Below are 13,950 nucleotides of genomic sequence, written 5' to 3'. Positions count from 1 at the left end.
TTAAAGACGCCTCTTATCCTCTAGGAGAGGGAACGAAATGTGAGCTTTAAGATGAAAATAAAAAAGAAATACATCTCCCAGTGATTCAGGAAAACATTTGTTTAAATAGAAATCATCTTTCGAGGTTGTGACTCACTCGAAGGCATCGTGTAAATCTCTTCTTGTCTTGAAGGTATCGATTGAGTCATAACATTACAAGCAGCTGGGTAATTTAACTTGTGGTGGGAGGCTTCTTTGACAATTTTTATTGGTTAAAAAGAAGCCGTATGCCAAAAAAAGATGAGTTCAGCTGATACATATGTTAGTTTAACTTGTGCAAGTTGTTAAAGGCGCAGACAAACTGCACGTCAGACCTTGTGGGTGAATGGTTGTCTACTTCTTGAACTTCAAAAGATCTGCTTGTGGATTTACTGCACAGTTGCTGCGGTTTCGTTTCTTTTAGACTGGCTTCCCTGGTTCAGTGGAAAGGGTCAGACTGTATGGACTCTACAGGGAAGCGCCTTGAGGAAACTCAGGTGAACAAAGTCCTTATGAGCACCATTAATATACCTTGCAAGGGTTCCATGGCAGCCTTTCCGGCTCCTCATTAGTTGATTTTAACCTTTCACAGTGACCCATTATGGATCACTGTTGACCTCAGGATAAGGTGACTTATAACGGAACCAGGAAACTATGATTTAAAAGAAAACCAGAGGCCTCCGCACCAATTTAAGAGCTCTCTTAAACTAGAGCCAATGAGCGTAACTTGGAGACGTAACTTTATAATGAGGAGCTACACTGTAAAAAAAAATAGGCCTCTCCAACATAAAAATTTCTAGTGACCCGTTGCACCTAAAATTTTTAGTTGGCCCAATTTAAGTTGCGGAAACCAACTTTTTTGTGTTGTGCTGACTACCCCTGCATGTAGACTGAACTTGAAATAGAATGTTGTGTCAATTAAATATTTTCTGTTGACTAAACATAGCTTGTTGGGCCAACAAGCAGACTCAAATTGAAATAAAATGTTGTATTAAATATTTAATCTTGGTCAAAATTGTCTATTTTTCATTATTTCAAATAAATTACACACTATGCTTTGATAAAGAACATTTTACGTATTTATTTAAATACATATGAACTTGCCTGTTAGGCTCAAGTAAAATATTACACAGGTATTCAAACAGTGCCAAAACAAGCATCATGAGGGCATTTGTGAAGTCTCCCAGATTGTCCATGACAACTTCCTCCTCCAGTACTACAGCCACATTGACCACTGTGGGATATGGTCCTGAGTTGGTAGAACTGTCAGTCACTTCCAGGATTCCCATTTTCATGGCGTTTGTGTGTAGCCCCAGTGCCTCAGTATCCTGTGAAAAACAATAAATGTATTTTAGTGTCAGACTGAAAGCATAATGTCATATGCAATCACTACTGCCTCACAAACAGTTATACCATAATAAAGATATTCAAATTAATTACCTTAATAGTCTTTGAAATTGAAGCTGGCTCTCTCAAGTGCAGGGGAAGACCACGAAGAACAGCAGACCTTCAATGAGTAGTTAGATCTGTGGTCTGCCAAAAAGAACATCAATAAGACATTAAGTCACTTAATTATCAAAGAGGTTACACATATACTCTACCAACAGTTTAGGATCATCTACACTTTTCACCATTGGGCGTCATTTCAACCAACTTCATGAAATAGTTACCTGAAATACATTAAGATTACAATCTGCGGGGGATAATCAGCTAACAAGTGCAGCAAGTCTATAGATCCCTTAAAGAGATACTCCACCGAAAAATGAAAGTTCTGTCATCATATACTCGCTATCATGTTGTTTCAAACCTGTATGAATTTCTTTCTTCTGCTGAACAGAAAGGAAGATATTTAGAAGAATGTCAGTGGGGTATCCCTTTAAGACTGTTGGAATAACATTCCCAGAGTCTACTTTGGTTAGATACTGAGAGTGGTTTTCTAACAGTCCTAAAATAGATCTCAAACATGCTGTGCGCTCGTTGGCTGTTTTTTGTTCAGTCATATTTACCAAAAGCATGTCAGGTGACTTTCACGAGGCTGATCAAGATTAACCAATGGTGAAATGAGTCAATTTTGCACAGTATGTAGGTTCTGGTCAAACGGAGCTATATGATAGGAGAAAAACAGCTTAATACTACACCAACATATTTCTCTCTAATGCATACATGTTGATCTCAAGATCTTAATCAGGGAAGTTGACTGCTTTGCCTATTTTGTTATCCATACCAATTGAAACAATAAATTAGCACCATAATCAAAATCTCACTGAGGTTCCATGTACACCTCATGTAAATAAGATAACGTAAACAATACATGTGACATCCCACAAGCAAGAAAATAACCCATTATCTCTGAACGCCATTTATGGCATACATTATATTATGTATTTGCGGGACTTGAACATGTATTGTAGATCATCAACATCAAGTATACATGGAACCTTTTTGACAAATTCTGATCATATGATGTAATTCTATTGCTCACATAGTTTTGCAGTTAAGTTTTTGTGGAGCATTGAGCTGTTGGCAGTTTCTTCTTTTAAACAGGTATCAGTAAATTATGTTACACTGTTTAACACTGTTATATTTTATACAAAGAAATGATTAACATACCTGGGCATCCAGTTGTTCCAGAAGTTCATCCAAGTTGTTCCACCTTCCCTATCTTGCTTTGGCTCTGTACATCTTTAGCAACCCCTGGGTGTGATTGTCCAGCGATGTCAGGAATGGCTAACTTCAGGTCAATACGGTAGATGCGGAAGAATTAAGCACAAACCTGTGGGTAATGAACGATTCAGAAGCAAACAATTAAAAGCAAAGCAAATTATTTCCTAGCCTAAATTATCAGTCACTCTGTGATAGCAAAAGCATAAGTTGTCAATACTAACTGTCTGTTACAGTCAATTATCACATATATCACTCATAAGCCAAAATGCAAATGGAATTTGAAAATATTGACCATTAAAAATATTAAACGGAAACATGTAAGCGTTGGAAAACTGATAACGTTAAACAGCTTACAAATCTGATAACATTAGCAGCTATTCATTTTCGTGTTAGCACAAATTTTTATTTATTTATTTTTATCAGACTGAAATGTTATTTCACTCTTGAAAAGGAGGCTTTGTGCAAAGTACTAGCTGCTAACACGAAGGCACATTGAATGCACTTTGAATGCCAACTAACTGTTAGAACTAACGTTAGCCTAAATTATCAGTCACTCTGCAAAAACACAAATTGTCAAGACTAGCTGTCTGTTACAGTCAATTATCATACATATCATACGCCAAAATGTAAATGGAATTTGAAAATATTGACCATTAAAAATATTAAACGGGAACATGTCATGCTTAACCGTTAGGGTCGACTTTAAATCACATGCCAGTTGGAAAGGAATGCTAAGCTTTATGAGTTAAACATGCTCTTTTCCAGCACTGCTAATCACTGTAGGTACTCACAATAAAGCTATTTCAAACTTTGTTGATAGACAATCGATATATTCTTAACTTAAATTTGCTCATTAACTCGCAGCACAAAGTACTCACCAGTGCAATGTCGTGACTCGTGGTGAGGGAAACTCCAGCCTGCTAGAACTCCTTTGCGCATGCTCAGACGATTGACGCTGTTCCCTCTTGCTCGGCCAACATAATATTTTTTGTGCAACGTTAAAAGTTCTCTCAACACAATTATTTATTTTCCCTTGATGAACATTTTTTAGTACATTCATAGAAATCATGCAATCATTGACCAAACATATTTTTCTTTTTTGACACAACCATTATGTTGAGCCAACATGTATTTCCTCATTTGTACAACTTTTTGCATCAGTAATTTTTTACAGTGTATGCACTTGATTGATTACTTGTCTTTGTGACGGCCTGGCTGTGTTTATCTTCAAGGTAGTGCGGCAAAGCTTTTGTGTACCTGTAAGGTCAGATTGCATTATTGCGGTGAATGCTTCATTAGTGTTGGTCGCTGGTGACATTGTTTGTTTTGCATCAAGTCATTTGAAGTGCGGTTAAGTTACTGTAGTTTCTCGTTTATTTAGGCTCAGGTAGAGTCAAAGAGAACGTTCCGGAATCCCAACAGGGCGCTGTTTAATCTTCGCAGGTGTAGTCTTTTGTTTTACAAGCGCAACAATTAAAAATTCTATAAAAAGAGGCATTTAATTAGATGATAATATAGAAGTCCTTCAAGTGCTGTTATGTAACTATAGTCATGGTTACCTTAGGCAGATAATGAGCTCCTCATGTTTCTTGATGGTCTGTTAAACCTTTATTAACATTTAACGTTTATTTACCATAACATTTATTTATTTATGCTGGATAACATTATTTATCAGATTTTGCCATGTTTGTAATGAATGCAATTTATTTCATTCATTCCAAATTGTGAAGTTATAGATTTAATGCATTTACTGGAGGGTAAGATTTTGTTAAACATATGTAATGCAATTAACACATCTGCCTCGTTTTCTGAAGGCTGGTCAGAATGAATCTCTCTTAATTAACATTAAATCATGGCTAAGTTATTTTTAAATAAAATGTATGTGTGACTTTTATTAAAAGTCAGTCATATTGTTTTCATGGTGTACTTTAATTTACTTTAATGCTTCACACATCTAAAACAGGCTATCACTTACGAGTAAAGGACATTATTGATTGTAATAAAGAATGTTGTTAAATCCATGAAAATTCTCCATATGCATTATGTATTTGTAGTGGCCCAGTTAAAGCTTGACCCCCCTGATCTGTCCCCACTGTCCCACCCATCCCACTAAAGGATTGTGAATTAGGCCGAAGGGAGTGTTTGTGAGTGTCATGAAGGTGAAGAGTTCATTGACACACAGGCCTTTTGAAGCTTTTCACTGCTCTTCACTCGGTCTACTAATTGATTGGAGAGCTGCTTGTCCAGCACTCAAGATCTCCTTTGACTCTCACAGAAAGAGGAGGAGGTGAAGGGGGTTTGCTTTAACTGAGTTAAGAGGGAGGGGTAAGGTTCCTCTATAAGGCTTTGTAAGATAGATGGACGGATGGATGAATGGATGTGATGGGTCTCATATTTGGATTGTACATATGGAAAAGTAACGTATATTGCGAAAAAAAAGACTAGCCAAGCATTTGGAGGAAGTGACCTCACCATCTGCAACCTCCAGTATAAAATGTATGTGTTTGAGTACCTTCAGAAATAGCAAATTTTCCCCTGTCGGTTTCCAGCTGTTTATCTGTACATACTTGAAAGTCTTCACTTTTACTCCTCAATATTGTCTAGTTCACTTCTTCGAATAGATTTGTTGCTATAACAACATGGGAAATTAAACTGAAAACAAAAATTGCTGCTATAATTGTCTTTTTCTCAGTGAAATCTTGACTGAATTCAGTGTTTAGTGTTTTATTTACCAGCATCCGTTTCTTGTCTTCTCTCTTCGTCAGTGCTAATATGTGGTGACTGGTGAGGAGGTGTCATATATTCATTATGCTGTGCTTTCAAAACAATACAAAAAAAAAGAAACCGTGATTAATGAATAATCAGGCTGGTCAAGAGACAAAGAATGTTTTATTATACAAGACACAATTCAAATGATCTGATGATCATAATGAACTTGATACAGGAGTTTAACTGCTAGATTAGCATCCGATGGAGGATTTGGGCTGCTAAAATGCCTTTGCGGCGGCGTCTGAAGAAATCAGCAGCGTTGCTGGAGGCCAGGTCAGAGCCCTGAGGTCTCCTCCAGTCTGATCTCAGCTAAAATCCCCCCGCTGGGTGGGTCAGGTCCTGTGGCGATGCGGTGGGGGGAGATCAAGGAGCTCTCGATGATCAAGATGACTGGCAGTTTCTAGGTGGACATTGTATACTGAGTTGTACTTTAATTTCCTCTAACAGGGCTGAGTCTCTAGTCAGGATTGTGTGTGATGGGTCCACCGGCCGAATTGCTGGATATACTGCTGAGTTTGCCTTACTGTATTGTGCCAGCTGGTGTGGGCACTCTGAAGATGCCCTCTGGTTATCACACACACACACAGATGGAGGAGAGATTGCTCTCTCACTGCTGATTCTTCAATTCCAGATTGTAATTATGATATCCACTTAACAAAGTCTCTCTCTCTCTCTCTCTCTCTCTCTCTCAGATGTTATCTTCCGAGATTTGTTACATCTCATTTTTTCTCAGCTCATCGTTTCTCTTCTCATTTCACCTTGGCTTTTCCCATCTTGCTGCTTTTTGCTTCCTCTTGCCTCTTCTCATTTCTTCTCACCTCGTCTTTTCTGCCCTCATCTATTCTTGACTGTTCGGTCTTTCTTTTCCTTTCCCTCCGATGTTATGCAAAATTAGTTTTTCTTCTCATCTTGTCTTGTTTCTTCGCACCTCTACTCTTTTCTCCACTCATCTTTTCTCTGCTTATGTTTTTCACCTCATTTTACCTGTTCTCCTTTTGCCTCATCTCTTCTTTTCTCACAACGTTTCTTCTCATCTTGGATCATCTTTTCTCATCGGCTTTTCCTGTTTCGCTGCGTCTTGCCTCTTTTAATTTTTTTCTCATCTCATCTCCCTTTCTCATCTCTTATTTCTCCTTCTCATCTCCTCTCGACTCGTCTCTTCTCATCTTGGCTCACTGCTTCTTCTTTTTGTGTTTCACTTCTTCTCACCTCTTCTCATCTGGTCTCTTCTGTTTTCACCTCTTCTCTTTCTCTGATGTTATCTAACATTTGTTTCTCTTCTCTACCAGCCTTTTCTTTTCTTCTCATGCAGTCTCTGCTTTTCGTTTGAAATGTTTGTGATAACTGCCCCATAACAATGAATGTCTTCGAGGTGAGAAGGGAAGGTAAAACCGGTTTCATCTTGTTGGTGGTTATTCATCTTGTGTGAGATGCCTTGCTTGAACAAACTAGAAACACTATTGTTCTGCTTTTCTTCTCCCCCTCTTCTGATGCATTTTGCTCTCTTTTACTCACTTTTCATTTTCTGTGTCTGCCCTCTCCTGTACTTTGCTCCATCTGTATGCTTTTGTCCTATTCTTTCTGTCTCTCATCTCATCTCATATTTCTCTCTTTATCTTGCCTTTCGTCTGCTCTCTTTCCCTCCATCTGCCGTCTGAGAGCTGGCGAGCGTTCTGAAGGTTCTCCGCTGGGGGGAAGGCTTTCTGGAAAGCAACAAAAGGATTTAAAAATAAGTTTGGTCTTTTCCTTATTTTAATGAGCCCCTGAATATTTCCCAGCCAGACAGCCTGCTGCACTTTACATGTTAAGTTTGTAGATGTGTGCGTTGTTTTTCTGTACATGGATGTGGTCTGGACTCAGTTTGTTTACAAATAAACTTGAATTGAATTGAATTGAATAGAATAGAGCATAAATAATTCTTAATGTACATATTTTGTCAGTATTTTATGTGCTGGCATATGGATGTGAGATAAAAAAAACTATCATAAATCAGGTAGCCTTCAAAGTACATGTAAATAATTACAGTTTTAGCTTTGTTTGATGGATTATTTTTAATTGGATGGATCAGAATGAAAGTATATGTTGTATTATTTTTTATTGTTCAGTCTGTATTCATCTGTAATTTATCTAAAATGTTGTGTTTTTTTGTTGTTGTTGCTCAGAAGAATCTAAAAATGCTCATATTTCTCTTGTATTGGTCATATTGTACTTATTTCCTCTTGCCTGATTATTTATCAAACAGCACAAGATAATTATTGAGTGATTTCTGTTTGGATATCTCTGCTCTTTAACTTATATGGAAAATTCTTGTCCTCTTATTGATCCTGGCCGAGTGCATTAGCAAACACATAAAATTAAAAAATACAATCCTGTCCCATCTGTTTGGACATTGAGCAAAAAGAGTGCTTAGATCATCTGAACCGCTCTTATTCTGCACCCTCTCAGCACCTGCCATGAGTTTGCGTAGCTCTCAGGTTTGTAGGCATCATTGTGACAACACAAATTAGCAAAAACGAACACAAAAAAAGCCCTTGCAAATTGCAAACAAGCAGCTGCAGAGAGTGCTGATTATCGCTAAGCACTAACAGAGACATAGTGTATTTACACATCCAGCAGTGGTTTTTTTTTTGCCTGTTATCTGGTTGTTTTTTCACTCCTGCGTAAACTGATGGTGTAATCTAGGGTTATTTCTGGTCAAACGTTAGATTAAAGATCGCAGTTAGTCTCCGCACCTTCATAATCTGTCCTCAATCCTGTTAACACTGCGTGAACTGTTACTCTGTCAAGGACGTCCAAATTACAGGTCACGGATTTCATACAGACACACACTCACTCATATCAAACAACTTTAATGTTTAACAGAATTTCAATAAATATTTCTTTAAGATATTTGATAAATTATTGTTTATTCTAGTGATTAATTATTGTCCTAAATTGTTCTTATTGTAAGCTTGTACTTAAAGAAATTAAATAACTGCATTTTTCAGTATATTTTTATTTTTCTGTTTATTTAAAAATACAAATATTATTTTATGTATTCATTTTTTTTTGACACATTGAAGGGAAAGCAGCCAACTGTTTGTTTAACAACACACGGTGGTACCTTATGAATTTGGTGCTATCAGAGACACTTGAAGAAAGCTAAAATTATGTTTTTGATTTGTTTCATATTTTGGCTACTAATTCCTATGCTTCCATTTAGAATATTTCATAATTTTGATATCTTGTCTAAAATGTGGAAAATAGTATCAATAAAGAACTAATTGGTGTGCCCAAATTGTTCAAATCAAATTTACCACTAGTTAAGAAAAAAGGTCAAGTTTAATTTAGGGAACTTGCCGAAACCTTTTTAAAGCAGGGCTTCTTGAGGCTCATCTTATCCAAAACATTGGATTCATATGAGGTACACACAAAAACAGGCTTCCAATCTCATTGCCATTGCACAATTTGCTCTCATTGTGTTGTTTAAAGCAAGCCAAGGCAGCAGGTATAGTGGTTGAATGCTTTTGCCTTGAGGCCAATAGTGGCATATGGGAAAATTTTTTACTGTTCAGATCTCAGGTGCAGATCAGAAGACTGTGAAAGAGCTCTTTAAAGCACTTGACATTCTTTTGTCAGAATGTTTGTGCTTTATTATCAGGAATCCCTTTTCTTTAATGCGTTATAACATGAAAATCAGAGTTAAGGGACAAAAGGCAGGATGTGTAGAGAGGCCTGCTGCTTCTGACGGGTCACTGGGGTCATTTTCACCTCTTTGCGCTGTGTTGCTTGGAGCTCACATGCCAGGACATGCTTCGACTTGCACAGTACTGTTTGTTTTCTTAACTCCATGGGTTCTCTGTGGTTCCAAATGTTTCGTTTCTTTAAACACACATCCATTATTAATGGGTTTTACCTTTAAATAATAATTTCTGGCCAAAATGCCGGCCCATAATAACTCCTTCTCCAGAGGAAACTCCTTCTCCATCCCCGGTTGTGTTCGAATATTTTTATAAATCCACCAACATGTTTGTTTAGAAAAGTTTTGGACTGTTTTTGCTTGATCTGTGCATATTTCTTTCCTGATTCAGGCGAGATTTACTTTTTCACTGGAGAAAATACTGTTCCTAAGGCTCAGTGGTAGAGCATTGCGTTGGCAGCACAGGTTGTGGGTTCAATTCCAAGGGTACACACATACTGATTAAAGAATGTATAGCCTGAATGCACTTTAAATCGCCTTGGATAAAAGCATCTGCTAAATGTAGAAAATAATATTATTGACAGAGAATGCGTATATCAGTTAGAATTGTTTTAAGGATGGTTTTGTTTATTACCAACATACTGCTTTGTATGTTGTGATGTTTTTATCAGCTGTTTAAACTTTCATTCTGATGGCACCCATTCATTGCATATTTATTTAGATTTATTTAGAAATTTAAGAAATTTAGCATTATATCACTTGTTCACCAATGGATCATAGGTGAACAAGTGATATAATGCTAAATTTCTTACATTTCTAAATTTCTTGGATGGCTTTAGAGTGAGCACATTTTAAACAAATGTAAATTTTTGGGTAAACTATTAATTGAAATTGTTAGTGTTTCTTAATGATTAAATTTAAGCGACCATTATATGATGGATAAGGTAAATGTACAGTACAGACTAAAAGTTTGGACACACCTTCTCATTCAAAGAGTTTTATTTATTTTCATGACTATGAAAATTGTAGATTCACACTGAAGGCATCAAAACTATGAATTAACACATGTTGAATTATATATGGAATTATATACATAACAAAAAAGTGTGAAAAAAATGAAAATATGTCATATTCTAGGTTCTTCAAAGTAGCCACCTTTTGCTTTGATTACTGCTTTGCACACTCTTGGCATTCTCTTGATGAGCTTCAAGAGGTAGTCACCTGAAATGGTCTTCCAACAGTCTTGAAGGAGTTCCCCGAGAGATGCTTAGCACTTGTTGATCCTTCTGCCTTCTGTCTGCGGTCCAGCTCACCCCTAAACCATCTCGATTGGGTTCAGGTCCGGTGACTGTGGAGGCCAGGTCATCTGGCGCAGCACCCCATCACTCTCCTTCTTGGTCAAATAGCCCTTGATGCCTTCAGTGTGACTCTACAATCTTCATAGTCATGAAAATAAAGAAAACTCTTTGAATGAGAAGGTGTGTCCAAACTTTTGGTCTGTACTGTATGTAAAATCTAAATGTATGGTATGGCAATTTAGCCAGTGTGTATTCAGCTCTTGATAGCACATTTTCTCATGTGAAACACTAAAGTTTAGAGCCAGTCACCTTACCAGTTCATACCATGTGACTAATCATTTTGAATACACAGGAAAATGACGTTAGCTGATGGCACCATGAGAAAAATAAAGCACAGTCCCGAGCCCTTCTCTAGAAACTATCCTGTCAGCACACAAGCTGTGACTTGAAAGGCGACAGACAGGGAAAAAGCCCATTTAACGCTCTCCAGGGCCATCCACAACATCAGGCAATGGAAAAACATCTATTATTACATAATCAAATAATTGCGATTCATATGTTGCTTGCAAAAAATGTAGTTTCCTCAGAATGCACAGCTATTATATGCTGATTGAAACTATCATGCGGACTGGTAATGGGCTATCACACACCAAGTGCTTCAGTCATTGTAACCTCTACTGTCAGCCCGGACGTCTTCTCCTCTGCTGTAATTGCATTTCTAACTGACTGCTTTTAGCTTGGAGGATCCTGCTCGTTTTTTCTCCATCTTGGGTTCCGTAACAGCTCTGTACAATTAGTTCTGGCCGGCGTTTAACGAGGAGCTACGGTTCGGCTGAAGCGTGAGTCCATGTAATTGCATTTGGCAGGAGGGGCAGCCCGACCAGCTTGATTTCACACTTTGCAGACGTAATTCCATTTACATGCAAACAGTTTCAAACTACAGCTGTGAGGAGCAGGCAGGGGGCTGTTAGGTCCACCTCGGACCCCTCGTGAGGCTGGTTTAGCAAAGCCGAGTGTGGATGAATGCCACAGCCATATCACCCTGCAGCCCAAGACTGGTTGCCCACTGAAGCTAAGCAGGGTTTGAGCCTGGTCAGTACCTGGATGGCAGACCTCCTGAGTTGCTGTTGGAAGAGGTGTTAGTTTGGCCAGCATGGGGTGCTCACCCTGTGGTCTGTGTGAGTCCTAACTTCTCGTAAAGAGTAGGGATGTAACTGGTGTCCTGGCCAAATTGCCGCCACTGGCCCATGTCAATCATGGCAGACTAATAATCCCCAACCACTTGATTGGCTCTATGACTCTTTCCCCTTACTCAATGAATGAAGGAAATCAGCCTAATCATTCCCTCATTAATGGCGGGTTAGAGCCAAAGATACGGTAATTGGACCAAAAGCGTTCGCTTGCCATAGAAGAACTCTGATATTACTGCCACTTTCACTCGTTCGCTCCGATATCGCCAGGTAGCGCGGAGACAGGAAACAGCCATGTGGAAATGAAGTTGCTAAGTGATATCACCTTCGAGAAATCCTTCAAGTTTTTAACACGTTTCACAACAGGTGTGAAACATTATAAAAGATTTACTGTGAACAGATTGAGATAATGTCTTCGGATGAAATTATTACATTCAGAAACATTTACATATTTTTGCATGCTATTAATTGCAATGGTGGCAATAGGACAGTGGAATGTAACACTATGTAATGTAATATAATCACCTGAAATGCACTCTCTCAAGTCCGCATGAGCAGTACGAGTCCATATATTTAACTTTTTCTTTAAATTTTTCTGTTTGCTTTTTTCTTTAACTTTATTGGTTTGAGGACGTCGGCCACAAAAGCCAGTGTTTCATTCTAGAGTGTTAGTTACAGTTGGTGCCATATTCTTAAAAGTGCTCTCATCCGTCACTAAATCTTTTTTTGCATTGCTGTAAAGGATTTCAACAAGAAAATCATTAAAGTTCTGACATGGTGTGAATGTATAAAACAAATTGAGGTACACAAAATCTAAATGATTAGTTCTGACTGATATATATAATGATATATGTATCATTCACTTGATACATATATCATTATATTTAATAAATTATAGTGGCATTCATATAAACATCATTCCTTGTAAACAAAAGCCTATAGCCTAAACATATGTATACTTGAAGGAAAACTGAAACTATTGGTGTTTTGTTTGAAATATAAGTCGCAGGATGTTTCAGATTGTGTGATATATTACTGAAAATATTATATATATATATATATATATATATATATATATATATATATATATATATATATATATATATATATATATATATATATATATATATATATATATATATATATACGTATTTTTATTATTATAAAATGTGAAAAAAATACAATTATTTAAAAAAAATCCATTGCATTGCACTGTAAACCTATTTTTAAATAAAACTAAAAACTATCAAAGCTATATATTGCTGCTGGCATTCTAGCATATCTTGGTGGTGTATTACCATAAACAGTGCAGGTTATGTTTACATATAAACTGAATGTAAACATCAGGTCAGGTCAGATCAGGTCTTAGTGTGTAAATGCATCCATATACATGCAGCACTTTGATTTTAACAAGGCGTCCCTCCGGCTATGGGAATTAGCATGCTATATAGATGGCAGATACATAGTGTAGCAAGCTGCTATGGGAGCCGTGTGACCTTTCCCAAAATAATTTTACTTTTTTTTTTCTGTTTTCTCTCTCCCTTACTCACTATGCACTTCAAAAGGAGTGATAAGGTCAAAGCCCAGCGGTAGCTGTTGTTAATATATCAGCCCCTGTGTTTTTGACTGTAATTATGCAGTAAACTCTTAGAGGTTTGGCTGAAGAATGCGTATATGGGGCTCTGGGCCAAACACAGAGTGGGAATGGAGGTATTTTCTCTCTTTTGGAGTCTGTTTCAGAATTATTGTAGCTCTGAGGCACTACTTATTGGGGTTCTGTTCTCTTTTGTGTGTGTGTGAAAATTAGTGCCACCCATATAAAGATGAGCTGTTTAGGGTTTTTCAATAGCTGTTTTGCTTGGTTTTGTGTGTAGATGACCTGCAGCCCTTTGTGAGATTTATGGAATGGAAATGGAGGATGAAGCATTGACCAGGTTTGGAAAGGAAACGCTGTTCTCTGGTGTCTATGAGAATACAATCCATCTTTGTTTGCTGCAAAAAAACAACAACAAAGGAATAACACAAACCTGCCCAAGAGGTTCATTGCCCACATGTGGAAGGCATAATATAGTTCCCAGTTCATGGACTGAGATTGACACCACAGTGACCCAGTCTGTATTCCCCACAAGTGACGGTGCATATTTAATAGGGATTCTGTTGATATGCTTAGAAAAAACTCATAGACATACATGAATTCCACACGTTCTGCTTTCAAACTGCTGTCTTTCACAAGGTTATGCATGGTCCTTGCTCCTAGATTATTTGTTTATTAAATATTTTACTTAATCTGCTTAATACTTTGCTCATATTTAAAGGGTCTTGGTTACTTGTT

At 37.5% G+C, this 13,950-nt stretch overlaps 1 protein-coding gene and 1 long non-coding RNA gene across 2 annotated transcripts in view; one reads left to right on the top strand and one right to left on the bottom strand.

The window, feature by feature from the left end:
• The window catches only part of LOC127934028 (heparan-sulfate 6-O-sulfotransferase 1-A-like), a 117,056-nt gene that overhangs the window by 26,585 nt on the left and 76,521 nt on the right, over nucleotides 1-13,950 (top strand). The gene's annotated exons all lie outside the window — the stretch shown is intronic.
• On the bottom strand, nucleotides 780-3,826 carry LOC127934048 (uncharacterized). The gene is made up of 4 exons (XR_008147678.1): nucleotides 3,561-3,826; nucleotides 2,629-2,791; nucleotides 1,459-1,551; nucleotides 780-1,346 (listed from the first exon to the last, which is right to left on the bottom strand). It is a non-coding gene; the product is annotated as an uncharacterized LOC127934048 (long non-coding RNA).

This window comes from Carassius gibelio, chromosome A2 (genome assembly GCF_023724105.1).
Source record: "Carassius gibelio isolate Cgi1373 ecotype wild population from Czech Republic chromosome A2, carGib1.2-hapl.c, whole genome shotgun sequence".
Taxonomy (NCBI): domain Eukaryota; kingdom Metazoa; phylum Chordata; class Actinopteri; order Cypriniformes; family Cyprinidae; genus Carassius; species Carassius gibelio.
The sequence above is the reverse complement of the archived record's forward strand: the minus strand, read 5'-3'. Positions and strand labels throughout refer to the sequence as shown.